Source organism: Natator depressus, chromosome 1 (genome assembly GCF_965152275.1).
Source record: "Natator depressus isolate rNatDep1 chromosome 1, rNatDep2.hap1, whole genome shotgun sequence".
Taxonomy (NCBI): domain Eukaryota; kingdom Metazoa; phylum Chordata; order Testudines; family Cheloniidae; genus Natator; species Natator depressus.
The window spans coordinates 225,649,651-225,665,799 of record NC_134234.1 but is presented as its reverse complement, the minus strand read 5'-3'; the positions used below and the strand labels follow the sequence as shown (position 1 = coordinate 225,665,799).

General features: G+C 40.6%; 1 protein-coding gene across 1 annotated transcript in view; it reads right to left on the bottom strand.

Moving 5' to 3' along the window:
- Window positions 1-15,364, bottom strand: part of SHISAL1 (shisa like 1) — a 280,550-nt gene extending 265,186 nt beyond the window's left edge. The window contains exon 1 of the mRNA XM_074936639.1: window positions 15,348-15,364. The gene's annotated coding sequence lies outside the window, so the exon portion shown is untranslated. The remainder of the gene's footprint in view (window positions 1-15,347) is intronic.
- Window positions 15,365-16,149: the final 785 nt, after the last annotated feature.

Genomic DNA, 16,149 nt, shown 5'->3' with positions numbered 1-16,149 from the left:
GCCTGATCATAGGATTGCTGAATAGTCCTGATCCGATGCCATTTGGATTTAGTAGAAGGAATCTCAACAGACTTCAAAGAGCAGTGGCTCAGGCCCTTTACGTGCTACTCCCATGGACTTCAGTGCAATTCCAATAGAAGGTGCATGTATGCTGTGGGCCCCTTAATTCTGATATGGTTTAACAGCAAGCAATGCAAAAAAGGGAGAAATACTCAGAAAGTCTCAAGCATACTGATCATATCCAAGAGGCAAGGAACCCAGAATTGAAATACACGGCAATTTAGAATTTGGTATACATTTAGGTACCATCACATTGGTGCTCATATAGTTATTCCTGGGTTTTGGGGAATGAAAAGCTACAAATCTATGGATATTCATTCTTTTGGGAAGTTAGAGTTTTGACATTAAATTGATTGTATTTATGTGTAGATGAACATTTGATCCTCCTTTCAATAGTAAAAAGATATAGTTGGATTATCACCACACCAAGAGCTATTTTATCAGCAGCTTGCTGATAGCTCATCTTAGTGCCTACATGTCGGAACTCGCTTGTTTCTATTTCAGGAATGGCACATGCAACAGACAAGACTTATTTATTACTAGTTGGCTGGGTTTATCCAGATAAAACAAACTTAAAATGGATGATGAAAATGAACTAGAAGTACAATTTAACCCTAAAGAGTGGGAAGATGCTATGAATTAAGGGACTAGTCCAGATCTTCAGCCTAAGTCACCACAGGGAAATCTGTGTGAAGTTGAAAATCCCAGGTTCCAAATCATATGCAGTACTACTTCACAGAAACCACTTTGACCAAATGCACGTCCTCAGGCAGCCTCCCTTCCGAGCAGTGGGAACAGGACACGCCTCATAAATAGCAAATCCTCCAGCCCCAACATTGATCTCTTCTCCAGCCCAGACTATCCCTGGCCTGCCTTTTATATGCATATAATATGTGCATATAACAATAAGGGGTTTATTCAGGGGTTCTACACCACTCAGGGAGCACGTACAACATGCATGACTCACCTCATCCAGACCCCCTCTTTCACACTGCGCAGTGCAGTGAAACCATACTGGAGCAAAAAAGGTCTTTTTGCGGGAGGGGCTGTATTAGCCAACACCATAATAAAACTAACAGGAAAGGAAGCTAAAGCTCAATCATTATAAAAAGGTATTTCACAGCATACGATGGACTCAGGAGACATTGGGAAGACTAAGATCACATGACATGTATGCACACGTCATCAATACAGGGGGAATTTAAACTCATTTTATCAAGCCCCAAAACTGGTGTAGACTGTATTATACCTCATTTATTTGATGCACAATTTTGATTTGCTCAGAAATGTCCAATTCATCCTCCTGTATGACCATTATTTAATATCAGCCACTACATAGAGATTTTAAAAGTGGTTGTCCAAAATTTTTCTTCTACCAAGAGATATTTGTTGCACAAATGGAACTTTAATCGTACACCAGAAATTCAGGATTCAAGATACAATGACTGAGCTGAAGTGGCAGTTTGGTGATGATATTCATTGGATCACATTAAATGTAACTTGAATATGCCCAATTTATTGTATTATATCATTGAAAATGTGCATCTTAACTATATGCCAAACATTCTTTATAAAGTTTATTACTCTCATTTATTCAAATATTTACTAATAACTTTTATTTATTTTTAATAAATTGTGACCAACTGCATGTTATCTCCTCTTGCATGTAGATTTAATTTTATACTTTGTGTATGTTGCTATTTGTTGTGTGTTCCAGGTACACTTATGTGCATCAAAAATAAAGATTTAAGAAAACAGTAGATTCACTACTATTTTCCAACAGGAATTTGGCACCTGTTATTTGTGCCTTTGAAAGTCACCCTGTAAGTCTGATTCTCATTTACACTATTCTGGCAGTGTAGAGTCTATCCCGTTGCATGTACATTTACTTTAAGTCTACTCTTCACTGCCACAACAGTGTAAATTGGTCTTCGAGTAAATGAGAATCCGGCCCACTAAGTCTTAAGTATAGCAACACCTTGGACGTTTCTAAAACAGACATAGTATTAAAAGGCCTGATATTCCATTTTTGTAAACATTGGCCAGTCTTCTCATAATGCTGTCTTAACTATTCTGATATTTTTCTATTCAATAAATCCAATCATTTGATATTACACAAACGAAATAAACTTTTAAAAAAGGCAAGATTATTTCCTTTTGGGTACTGTGAGATCTCCAGAGGTCACCATCTTTATTTTTTTATGGTCCTTAGAGTATGTACTGTAATTCATACCAGGCTTTCTTGAGGTTCTGAATTTAAAAGGGGACAGTATGGTTACATTTCAAGCAGCTAGGTCATGTCAGCTTTAAGAGTACCAAGTCATTAATGTGGAAGTTAAATGAGCGTTAATTGTCTTATAGCCATTATTTATAAACAGCAGGTTGTTTGCTGCCGTTCCCTCCAGAATAACTGCCATTATAAGGATTCTGTGATCCTTAAGGGAATAATAATTTCTCATTTACTAACTGAACAAAAAACAAAACCAAAAACACCCCCCCACCACCATTTGAAGGTTGTTTTTAAAAGAAAGTTGCCACTTAAAGCGATGAGATTGGATTTTAGTGTACAACACCTAAGGGTTTTTGAATGGGTTTGATTGGATTTTAATCATTTATACAGGTCTAGTCATCATGAAATTGTACATATACAACATTTTAAAAGTCTGTGAGCATATGTTGCAATAGTTACCTTGCTGGAATTCTTAAAAGCTCTTCCCATTAGTTCTTCATCTCACATAATGTTCTAATAACACAGCTATGTCACAGTCCCCTGTCACATTCCTTTAGGTCTGTTCTGCTTTACCAGTTTGCAACTCCCCCACAACAAAGTTGTTCGGCTGTAGTGTAACATCCCATATCAGCTAAAGAAATTGGTTTTGAGAGAGTTAGCCTGTGAACATACAGAAATTATATTCTCACTAACAATTTACCCGAGCCCCAGAGCGGAGTGAATGTAAATGAATTGAGCGGTGCTGGTTTATTCCACTTATCCCAGTTATCAGAAGTGTCTAATATGATTTATCTCTGACTGATGCAAAACAAGGTATCTTTTGTTGCAAAGTTTGTTCAACTCATCTACATAAATGTTTTGGCAAGACTTAGCAGGTCTATAAATGTTTCTGTGTCTTAAAAACACTTTACAAATCAATATTTCTAGCATCTTGTTAAGATGGAAAGTATTTAAACAGAGAGAAGCTGAGGCACAGAGTCGGTGACCTACCAGTTAGTGGTTCAGCTACCACCATCCTGGTAAAAGAGCCTAGATAGAACAGAGCGTTCAAGATGAGACACAGACAAATAACGGCTTTTTCAGTTCACTGGCAATTGTGAAAAAAAATAAAATAAAAAATGTGTTGTGTGTCAAATGAAACAATTTCATTTTGATTTAGAGCAATTTTTTTAAAGTAAACTTAAAGGGAATTTCAAATTGAAACTCACGTAGAATCAAAACATTTTGTAAGTGTCAAAACAAAATGTTTTGATTTTTCAGGATTTCTTTTTGGCCAAAACAATTTGGTGAAATCAACACGACTATGTAAAACATTCTGATGTCAGTGAACCTGCATTTTTTGCCAAAAAAAAGTTTGTCAAAATTTCACCCAGCTCTATTCGAGACCACACTGTGACGCACTCTATATGATTTTATAAAAATATGCTAATGAGAGTGACTATAATGTAACTGGAATATGCTTCTTGCAAAAGGTCTCTTGTAAGGTATGATTATAAAGTTTATAATCTACTGAGTGTGGTCATCCTATTTGTATAAATGTATCACTCTTGTATCTGAAGCTAGAAATATAAAATATAACTCTGAGGGCCTACTGTAATTATGCAAAATGTGGGCCATTAATGGTGGTTTGGAATCTTGATGGCTCCCATTAACCAGGACAATTGTCTGTAGATGGCTCTGTTTCACTTGTAAGTCTTCCTGTATACCTGTGTGCTGGCAAGTGGGTAATGAAGTCTTACAGTGACATGTGATCATGTCACCTGAACTGGAACCCATCTTTAACCTGGTGCTTTTCCATTGAGAAGAAGAGGTGGGAACCCAGACAGGGACAAAGGATTCCCACCTCATGCAAAAGATATATAAGTGGGTGGAACAGAACAAAGAGAGGCAGCCACCATGAGAAATCCCCTATAACAAGGGCTGTACCAGGGAAAAGGATTGTGCCCAGACTAGAAAGGTGTCCGGTCTATGAAAGAAACTTATTGAAACATCTCCAAGGGTGAGATTTTATCTGTATTCAGTTTTATTACTGTATTAGACTTAGACTTGCATGTTTTATTTTATTTTGCTTGGTAATTCACTTTGTTCTGTCTGTTACTACTTGGAACCACTTAAATCCTACTTCCTGTATTTAATAAAATCACTTTTTACTTATTAATTAACCCAGAGTATGTATTAATACCTGGGGGAAGGGAGGAGCAAACAGCTGTGAATATCTCTGTCAGTGTTATAGAGGGCGAACAATTTAGGAGTTTTACCCTGTATAAAGCTTTATACAGGGTAAAACGGATTTATTTAGGGTTTGGACCCCATTGGGAGTTGGGCATCTGAGTGTGGGACACAGGAACACTTCTGTAAGCTGCTTTCAGTTAAGCCTACAGCTGTTAGGGGATGTGGTTCAGACCTGGGTCTGGGTTTGCAGCAGGCTAGCGGGTCTGGCTCAAACCAGGAAGGGCACTGAAGTCCTAAACTGACAAGGCAGGAAAGCAGGAGCAGAAGTAGTCTTGGCACATCAGATGGCAACCTCCGGGTGGTTTCTGTGATCCAACCCGTCACACACACACACACACACCACAAGTCATTGGGAGATCTGTGACTATAATTTACAGTAGGTTGATCACATGGTCTCCTTTTGATTTGTATTTAATCCCTCTCACATGTCTCTCTTGTTCATTTCCCCAGGAGTTCCCTGCACATGCTACTCTGCCATTCAGTCTCCTTCCCTGCCAAGGCTGATTCCCCACTCTGGCACTTCAAGTGCAGAAGGTAGGGGCCTGCAAGGATTCTAAAAATTAATACTGGCGACTCCAGGCTTGTATTAAACTCCCAAGGTTACAGCTTTTTTTCTGACTTTGGATAGGTAGATGCTGCCACCACCCAAGGTCAAGAAACCCCTTTTGGAACCCAGGAAGATGCACTTGGGAATTCCTTCCTGTGGGGTACCCTCAAGCCCTTTCACCACCCCCACCCCCGGGAAGAGCTGAGAAAGACGACAAAGGAAATGAGCTGTTGCCACCAGCTAATTAAACAACATGTGCACAAACCTCTTAGGAACACAAAAATCCAATTCCATTCTTTAAAAAGGTAAATTTTATTAAAAAACAAAAAAAGAAAATACATCTGGAACTTAGGCTTTTTTCTAGGTTTCAAAAAACAAACAAACAAACAATTAAAAGGATTAAGCATCAAAATAGCTTCTTGAGGTCCAGCTTAAAGGTTACAAGCAAAACAAAAGCACCTGGGGTTAGCAGAAAGGAGTCCACAAGCCATAAAGAGATAAACCTAATAGTCTCTTCCTAGACATTTCCTAATCTACTTACATATCTGGGGTTTCAAACGAGTAGTTTCTAGGTATGATCTGATGATTTTCCATACCTGGCCCAAAGCTTTTTACAGCATAGTTCCAGACCTGTCTCTGCTCTGTCCCATCTCTCCGGAGAACAACAGGCAGACAAACAAAGGGGAAGTTTTTTCCCCAATTTTAAAAAGTTCTAGCCTTCCCATTGGCTCTTTTGGTCAGGTGCCCATTCACTTCCTTTTACCTATGGACTTTTTAACCCTTTACAGGTAAAGCAAGTAGCGAACAGCTAACAACAGGGGTTTGATAGCGAACTGGCTGGCTGGGTGTCCATAAAAGGGAGCTCCCCCCCCCACCTTCATTTATCACATCCCCTGCAAGTATTTCTCTGATATCTCTTCCTCCCTTCCACATACTGCCTGACTCCCCTTTCCCTCTGGATATTTGTTTCCTACTGGTGGCTCCTGCAGTTTGCAAGCAGATCTCACGCAGGTCATGCTTCCTCATCTTCCTCTTATGTAGCAGTGACCTCTAGGGGAGGCAGATGACTGGTTCCACCTCACCTCCAGCTGCTTTTTCAGGTGGAAGAGCTAGTAAAGTTGCTGTGTGCTTCAAATGGCTTCCTGAGTGTACTTCTTTACAGGGAGCTCTTATTAGAGGCATCAATGTTCCTCTTCTTAATTAAAGCTATGTAAACACTCAGAAAAACAGAGCAGAGCGTTACAGCCTATATCCTGCCACTTCCCTGCAGGCCACACTTAAAGATCTACTCTTCTTGCATTAACTATTAAAATTCCCTTTTGTGGTGGGCTCCTTCAAACCCCAAGAAAATTCATTGTTTTCAAAATACTCCTGGCCAAGTTTCTTGCTCATTCTAAATTCACACGCCAAACTTTCCAAACCTCAAGAAGTTAGACTCCAAAAATCTATATTTAGACACTTGAAAGGCAGATCTCTCTTTCAAGGCACTGAGCAACCTCAAGTCCCATCAAAATCAACAGGAGCCACAGGTGCTTCAAAGGCATTGGTCTATATCTACTTAGGTTCCAAAATTCATACTTGGACAACTAACTTCAGCCACCTGGAGAGGTAGGGCTGGGGGTGTTGTCAGCCTGAGGGTCAGATACTGATTCCTTTACTCACACTGACTTGTACCTTATTGCACAAAATTGGTCTTGGTAACTTTGAATACCACCTACTTCAGGGGAGTCCCACTGTACCCATCTAAACTGGAACAGAACAGATCAGCCTTATAAAAGGGGCTGTCTCCTTGTGCTTTTTATCATGATTTTAGACTCCTTTATTCAGAATAGACATCCTGGGTTTTGATGTTCTAATTTTAAATGAGGTCTGCATTATACATATTTAATTATCTAGAACTTGGTGGTGCCTTCTACAGACACTGGCAAAATTTATTTTTGATTAAGGACTATCAAGCACATTGAGAGCCTTAGAAGAAGAAAGGTGATATGCAAGAGCAAATTAATATTAGAAAGTACAGCAGTTCCTATTTCTTAAGCTCTCCCATTTCCACTTCTGGAAAGTACTGTATGACCAATAAAGTCACTTAAAACTGCAGTGATAACATTCAGGACTCATCCTGCTGGATACCAAGTTTTTTCAAAGCTCAAGGTTACTTTGTTTCTTCTTGGGGATAGTCTGACCCTTGTATTCGTTGCATAAGAAGTTACTTTAAGTACTTATGAAATGTTAAGGACAGGAGACTGATCTAGCCCAACATGTCTTACAGTTTTGGTTTAACCTAGTATCCTTATTCCTATTGTTTCATCACACCTTTTAAAATCCTATCTATCTTCAGAAGAAATTCTAGGTGAATCCTAGGGCTTGTCTACCAGGTGTCTTAGCCTGCATGAGATAAATTCTAATGTGCACAAGCATATCGCATACTAACTGGCATGTGTGGACCCTGGTGCACTCAAAGTTCCCCAGTGCTCATTCATATAATCCTGTTTCACGCAATACTATGTTGTCATGCACCAGTGCACTTTTAGTGCATGGTGGCCAGTTAGTGCAGGACACAGGAGTACACAGTAGAGCTTACTCCCCTGCTTGTGTGGACTAAGGCACCAGGTTGACAAGCCGTGACACCCACCCTTTTGTTACATGGAATAATTTACCAGGGAAGGCAGGTATGTGTTACCCTTTCCTTCAGGTAGTCCTGTCTTAGCTCCCTATTTACTCCTCATGTGTTATTTTGGATTTTTTTTTTTAAATGTAAAACTGTGTGTGATTAAAGTCATCAGAGATATGTTTTGAAAGTGGAGAACTCTGAATTACTGGATGAGATGTATGTCAATAGTATCTTTTGTCCTGTTTTCTCTGTTCTGCACCTTTAAATGGGGAGCATGCTGTTGCAGAAGCAGCTATAAAAGTGTGTGTTGTGCGCTACAGGGGACACGTATGTACACAAACAGCGTACACACACTCTCTCATGGAGACAGATTAAGGGAACAACAAATGTCAAGGCCACTCGGAATCAAGTAATTTTGTTGATCCATGTGTATGGAGAAATGGCATTAAGAGGTCAGTGGCCTATACGTTGTGAGCGGAGACTGCACCCTATTGCATCGTCTCTCCCTGTCACACAGACACACACAGAGTTCATAAAGAAACACTGTCAAGCACTTGGGCAATCACAGAGAACTCAGATTTAGATTAAAATATCTTCTATGACATAGTGGAGATAGACGAAGCACAGGAAGCAGCAGTTGTCAGAACTGCCCCTCAGTTTTTAATGTACTCTGGAAACAGAACAGTAACAAAAGAAGAGCTATTCAAACACTGTTCTCCGACCTTGAGAAGCTGATTATGTCTTACATCTAGATCCCCTGCCCACAAAAAAAGGACCCACGAACTCTCTTTTAAAACACCTTTCTTTATAGCTGCTTACAACCACTACCACAATTCCTCAGTCGCCTGACTTTTCCCAGCGTGCTTTTCTGACAACTGACCCTTCAATTATGGCAGAGACAGAGCTGCAGCCCCAAAGTGGCCTTTTGGCAGCTGGCCTCTGTTTACTGAATCTCTTGCCCCTGTGAGCTAGCCACATAGAGTATCAGGGTTGGAAGAAACCTGAGGAGGTCATCTAGTCCAACCCCCTGCTCAAAGCAGGGCCAACACCAACTAAATCATCCCAGCCAGGGCTTTGTCAAACCAGGCCTTAAAAACCTCTAAGGAGGTAGTGGACTCTCCATCCCTAGGTAACCCATTCCAGTGCTTCACCACCCTCCTAGTGAAACAGTGTTTCCTAATATCCAACCTAGACCTCCCCCACTGCAACTTGAGACCATTACTCCTCGTTCTGTCATCTGCCACCACTGAGAATAGCCTAGCTCCATCCTCTTTGGAATCCCCCTTCAGGTAGTGGAAGGCTGCTATCAAATCCCCCCCTTCACCCTTCTCTTCTGCAGACTAAATAACCGCAGTTCCCTCAGCCTCTCCTTGTAAGTCATGTGCCCCAGCCCCTAATCATTTTTGCTGCCCTCCGCTGGACTCTCTCCAATTTGTCCACATCCCTTCTGTAATGGAGGGAGGGGAGAGGGCAAAACTGGACACAATATTCCAGGTGTGGCCTCACCAGTGCCGAATAGAGGGGAATAATCATTTCCCTCGATCTGCTGGCAATGCTCCTACTAATACAGCCCAATATGCCGTTGGCCTTCTTGGCAACAAGGGCACACTGCTGACTCATATCCCGCTTCTCATCCACTGTAATCCCTAGGTCCTTTTCTGCAGAACTGATGCTTAGCCAGTTGGTCCCCAGCCTGTAGAAGTGCATGGGATTCTTCCTTCCTAAGTGCAGGACTCTGCACTTTTTGTTGAACCTCATCAGATTTCTTTTGGCCCAATCCTCCAATTTATCTAGGTCACTCTGGACCCTATCCTTACCCTCCAGATTATTTACCTCTCCCCCCAGTTTAGCGTCATTTGCGAACTTGCTGAGGGTGCAATTCATCCCATCATCCAGATAATTAATAAAGATGTTGAACAAAACCAGCCCCAGAACCGACCACTGGGGCACGCCGCTTGATACCAGCTGCCAACTAGACATCAAGCTGTTGATCACTACCTGTTGAGCCCGACAATCTAGCCAGCTTTCTATCCACCTTATAGTCCACTAATCCAATCCATACTACTTTAATTTGCTGACAAGAATACTGTGGGAGATCGTACCAAAAGCTTTGCTAAAGTCAAGATATATCACATCCACCACTTTCCCCATATCCACAGAGCCAGTTATCTCATCATAGAAGGCAATCAGGTTGGTCAGGCATGACTTGCCCCTGGTGAATCCATGTTGACTGTTCCTGATCACCTTCCTCTCCTCCAAGTGCTTCAAAATGGATTCCTTGAGGACCTGCTCCATGATTTTGCCGGGGACTGAAGTGAGGCTGACTGGTCTGTAGCTCTCCTGGTTCTCTCTCTCCTCTTTTTAAAATATGGGCACTATATTTGCCTTTTTCCAATCATACGGGACCTCCGCTGATCACCACAAATTTTCAAAGATAATGGTCAATGGCTCTGCAATCACATCAGCCAACTCCTCAAACCCTCGCTCTGGGATGTCTCCAGTTGGTCAGTGTTGAGGCATGCTACTAGGGGGAAGAGTGGGAACTGTGCTTAGCCACAACATGAGTACAACACAGGCTATGGCTATGAAGAGGGCTTCACCTTCTAGTGGTTTTGTGACACTGCACCCCCTATTCTTCACAATCATATAATATCACTGTGACATAATCACCATGTATTTTATGCAACTCATGTGAGAGGTCATTGGAAAGGTTATGATTTGCTGAATATGATTATCCTATTTATATGCATGTATCATTTTTGTATCTGAAGTTATTAATATTGTGTATCTGTATTTCAAATGTAGTTACTCCTGGGTAATGCCCACTAGACAAGATGTTTTCATTCTAGACAGTGAGTGAGTGGGGAAGGGCCATTAGGGAAAAACAATAGGCCTTAGGAGAAGCTTATCTCTCACCTGGTGAGCCTTCCTGTGAATGCTCCAAATAGCCTGTGAGTGATGGCTGCTATAAGACTACAACATGTGATGAGACCACATGTCTCTAGACTCCATTTTGGGATGTCAGTGTTCTTCTACAGACCTCTCTGGGAACCCAGCTTTTGGAACAAAGAGTTCCCACCATATGCAAAAGCTATGTAAGGCAGGGAGTGACATCATCAGGGGTTCTTTGTTCCCAATACAAGACTCCTCCTGGAAACACCTGAGGAACAAAGACTGAACTGAGGGAAGTGCTGGACCCAGACTAAAGGCATTTTTAGCCTGTGACTGAACACCTGGGGGTTCCAAGTTGTAAAGAAAGTGCAGCTTGCCCTTCAAGAATCTGCAGCCTGCTTGTATTATCTCTTTGGATACGAACAGCAGATTATCACCCTATCTATTTAGTATATTAAGTTTAGTTTGAGGGGTTTTTTGTTTATTTGCTAGATAATCTGCTTTGAACTGTTTGCTATCAATAATACTCACCTAAAACCTATATTTTGTAGTTAATAAACTTGTTTTTGCTGTATGTAAACCAGTGTATGGGAATCATAACTCAGGGGCAAAAGACTGTTGCATATTCCTCTCCACACTGAGGAAGGGGGCAAATTTTATGAGCTTACGCTGTACAGTTCTCTAGTCTTCATATTAGGGATAACTGAAAAGCAGACATTTCTCATGATAATTTTACATCTAATTATTCCCCCAGCTATCTCTGCTCTATGCCTATTTATTTGGGGTTTATACTTCAGAAGGGGTACATGCCTGAGGAGCTGGGAGCAACTTCCCATGCAGGGACTGGTCAGAGAGCTTGCTTGTAACTGCAGCTGGGTGTGTCCCTACCTGTATGTATGCAGGCTGGGAAGCTTTGTAGCTTGTCACAGCAGTACAGTGTCAGAGGGAGCGCAGGCTGATGGGTCAGGGGGCTCAGTGGTACCCCAGTTTCAGGTGGCACCCTGGGGGGAACCTGTCACACTCTGCTTAGCCACAACATGAGTACAATACAGGCTGTGGTTATGAAGAGGGCTTCACCTTCCAGTGGTGTCAAACACACACATACTAAATTGACATTTTAAAAAAATATCCAACCTTTCCTTTATGAGCTATACCTGTAGACCATCCCAAATCCAGAGTGTGCTAAAAAGACTTAATAAATGTATATCTAAGGCTCTGATCCAGCAAAGCACTACAGCAAGTGCTTAACTTTAAGCACAAAAGTAATCCTACTGAAGTTAAATGTGTGCAGGATTGGGGCACAGGCAGACTTTCAACGATAGCAAGTAAGACAAGAGGCAGCATGGTATTTAGAATTATCTGACAAATGAGGAAGGCTGCACATTGCATAGCCATTGCATAGCGTATTTCACATTGTTAAGACTTTGTTTCAAGGGCTCATGGGCTCCTTGCTAAAGTTACTGAATTTATCAGCTATCCTATTAAACGCTGCTACCATTGTGTTTTTAGGGCAATTATAAATGAATACCAAATACACGGATAATGACAGAATCTAAAAATGTCACCATAGTATTGAATCAGTATTTCCAATTTTAAAATACTACCCTTTAGCTTTATGTTTCATTAAAACGGCAAAACCCTTACTGCAGTAATTGCTAGTGACAATTCAAGACACTCCATAAAGACTTAGGAAGGTAGAGCTATGTCAAGTAGATACAGTGCAGTTCATGGAAATAAATAAAAATGTTGTTGTCAGACCTCACACTGGATGGACCTCAAAGTGCTTGACTGTGAGGCCTATCTCCATATTAGAGATAACTGGAAAGCAGACATTTCTCATGATAGCTGGGGAATAATTAGATGTAAAATAGGGGGGAAACGCTCTCTACTCTATGCCTATTTATGTTTTTAAGCTAAAACGTCCAATAACCACCACAAGGGAGTCTTGGCCAATACCCGTGACAAAAATCACATACCTAATAAAGCTATAACAATGCCCGGTGCAGAGCTTAGTATTGTAAATAAATTACCGCAGCTAGATACACCAAGCTACTCCCATCCCATGGTTTGGAAAGGGGAAAATGCCTACTGAACCTCAACATGATATTCTGTAAGTTTCTGGTAGTAAAACATGGACCTGACCTATCATGCTAGATAACATAGCCCATCAACTAGCATGTTCCCATGGACCTGAAACTTTGTGTCTTGGTCCCACTCACATAATCTGGGTCAGAGCTCTAAAGGCAACATGCACTTGTCACCTGACAAGGGCCAATATTTGTTACTGTAAGAGACACAACCTCGAACACCAAGCAGAAGACGAAGACAAAGACTGGAAAGAAGAAGCAATTCCTTGCTGGTTGGCAGGGCTGGCCTTCGCTTTCTGACATTTCCAGAGGAAGTGATGGCAAGCCACTCCCAAGAACTGGCAAGGGCATTACCTACTGGCCACAGAAGAGAGCCAGGGAGACAGCAATTTGCATTTGCTTTTGCACAGAGACCATTTTAACTAAAAAAACATGCTTGAATTGTTTTTCTTAATTGCTTTAGTAAATTATATACAGAGGGGGAAAAGTACTAGATTGGCAGACATGGAAACTGAAGCCCTTGCAAGAGGAAGGATGAACCTGTAATTAAAGTACTACCCAAAATTCTGGGTTCAAGTCAATAGAGCTGAATCTGATTCAATATCCTGCTCTACCACAGATGCCCCGAGTCATTATGGGCAAGTCACAATCTTGCCACGCCTCTGCTCCCCATCCGTACTTCATTGCTCCTGCCACTTGTCTATCTTGCCAATATAGATTGTAAGCTTTGGGGGGCAGGGACAGCACCTAGCACAAACAGAGCTCAATGCTGGCTGAGACAGCTAGGCACTACCACAATACAACTATCAGAGGGGGCAAGTTAGTCCTTCATTTCCATATCCAGTTGTGTTCCTTATAGTCTCAGCAAGGAGGACAAGTGACAATTGTACTGCCCATTTAGATATGACTATATGCCTATAGTCCAAGAACGTATACCTACAAATCAGAATGCACCTCAACTTTACTTACAAGAGTCTTATAAATTCTGTATATTGAATGGTCCTTCTAATGTAGACTGTTAGCATAACGATTGTTCATGGATTAAATTCACAAACAAAATAGCTTATATCAGAGATGGAAGAATCCACCTGCACTTCAAGGGGTCCCTTGCCATCAATCAACAGAAGGTTCAGTTGGGGGGGGAGGGGAACATTCAGCATTCACATTACAAGAACAGAAATAATTCTGGAATCCCAAAATGCTTTAATAAAATGATCTCCTCTTTCACAGGGAAATGTGGATCAAAATTAATCCTCTTGCCTTAAAAAAAAATCCTTTTTAAAGATTAGGTAAAGAATCTTTTTAGACAGTAATTAATATTTGGAAATGTTCACGTATCACAGGATAAGCAAGCTCCAGAGCATTAGAGAATTGTGCCTTTTTTCAGTCCAACAAAATCAAACCTTTCCTATTAGAATAGCCATGTTAATCTATAGTTCATGCAGAATTTAAATTTCGCCCTTTGCAAAAAGTGGTCCATTAAAAAACTGCAAAAGCTTAAAACTCAATGCTCTGCTATGGTTTAAGTGAGAGTGTTTGAGATAAATATTTCCTCTTTGCTTTTTTGCACATTAATGGAGATTAGGAAGTTATGTTCCTGCTCAATACAATAAACATGAGACTATGGATGTATATCTGTCTGGCTCAACATTCATTTCCTGGAAGGGTAGAATATAGTAGTGTTTCAAGAGGTAAGCCTCTTCAGATCTATTTATCATAAATTAATTGCTATCTTCTTTTGTAAACCCTAACATTTGAGCAACCAAGAACTACATGTAGGAGTTATTGCTTCTTTCACAGGCTGCAGGTTTCTCAAATCCCAAACTGTAATTCTGGTGGCTTTCCAAAAAGTGCTTCCTGGAAACAAATTAGCTGTAGTGACTTAAATAAATACACGTGGTGTTATCACTATGTTTAGTTTAATTTTTTTTATTACAGTAAAAGAACAAGGGCAGAGACAGTTGCTGTTTTTCAGAGACACATTATCCTGTGGGGAAAGGCAGATGGTTTCCTGACAGAGCAATCCAAATTCATTCCTGAACTGGTTTAAAAAATAGTAATAAAAAAAATCTAGGTGTCTTGATTTAATACTAGGACCTTTCAGGCATGTTTCTAAAACATATGAGAATATATTAAAACATACGAGAGCTTTTAAAATGTACAAATTAATAATTCCTGAAGTATAACCATTTGAGTCCTATTTAGTCTTAATGTGGCTCTCAAAATTCTGTCAATAGGATTTCCTCTGGTATTCAACATTAACTAGATCATTACATTTTAAAGTGCTATTAACACATTGAAAGGCAAAATGGGTAGCCTACTGTTTAAAGGTGAGGAATGTCTGTGCCTTTAAACCAAAATGAATTCCCTTCCAAAGTGATATTTCATTGTACAGATGCGGTAAAAGCAGTATAAATAACATTACCTGTTAGCAAGTCAGTTGTCACCATAGATAGAGCTGAGGAGAAACAACAATGGATTTCAAACTGACAGCCTATTGATCAACTTCATCCATGCTCAGTGTACATTCAGATCAGCTGCAGCTCTAAATGAGGAGAGAATCTCTTCACTTGAGAGCAGATTCCTCTGGATGCCAATTTTGTTACACATTCCAAATGAAATAAAGAGGGCTATTTCCCCCCCTCCCTGCCAACAGTGGAAGATGAAATGTTATCTAAAGCCACCTACCTCAATTCAAAGCAGTTTGAGTGTTAAAAACAATGACGGTTTAATTTATGATACACAGCACTTTGTAATCAGATCACAGCTTTTTCTAACTACAAGCTCTCTGACTGTTTCTCTTCTTGGGTTGCCTGGAAAGGTTTATATTTAGCACATGACCCTTTACAACACAGGAATTATAGGAGAGATTTCTGAAGATTTTAGCATTCAGAATTTCAGCCTATCGTTTTTCTTCACACATCTCTGAGCCCAGTTGTGACTTCTTTCTAGTGATATTTGGGGGACAGGGTATAAGCATGGGGAGTTTCATGCTCCTTTTGCTTCTCTCGCTTTCTGTCTCTTATGAGAAGGGGTGGGTGGAAATGCCAATTTTACAACAGCAGAATGGGTGGAAAAGGCAATTATACCCACGAAATATAGAAAGCAGAGTGATGTCTCTTCAGGTGCAAACAACCTGGAGTTCATTTCACAGCTGTTGGAGGATTCTATATTACGTGCAATTTTTTAAGCCAGTGTTGATGGCAACAGAGTTGCTTGTTTGCTTTTTGACTAGGACATGGGTCAAAGCTCACTGGTTCAGGAACATTTTTATGATTTCTCCAGCTGGGAATTCTGAAAACAGAACAGTTTTCTCTCAAGTGAGCATTTGAGGCATAAACATGCTTAATGAAAGGCTTGATATGCTGAACACTACATTTAAGATACATAGCACACTTCAAAGAAATATGGGATGGGAGTGTCTGTATTCCCCACAAACCCCTCAGTGGTTGGTCTGGATTCATACATGCTGACGCACACAAGATATGGG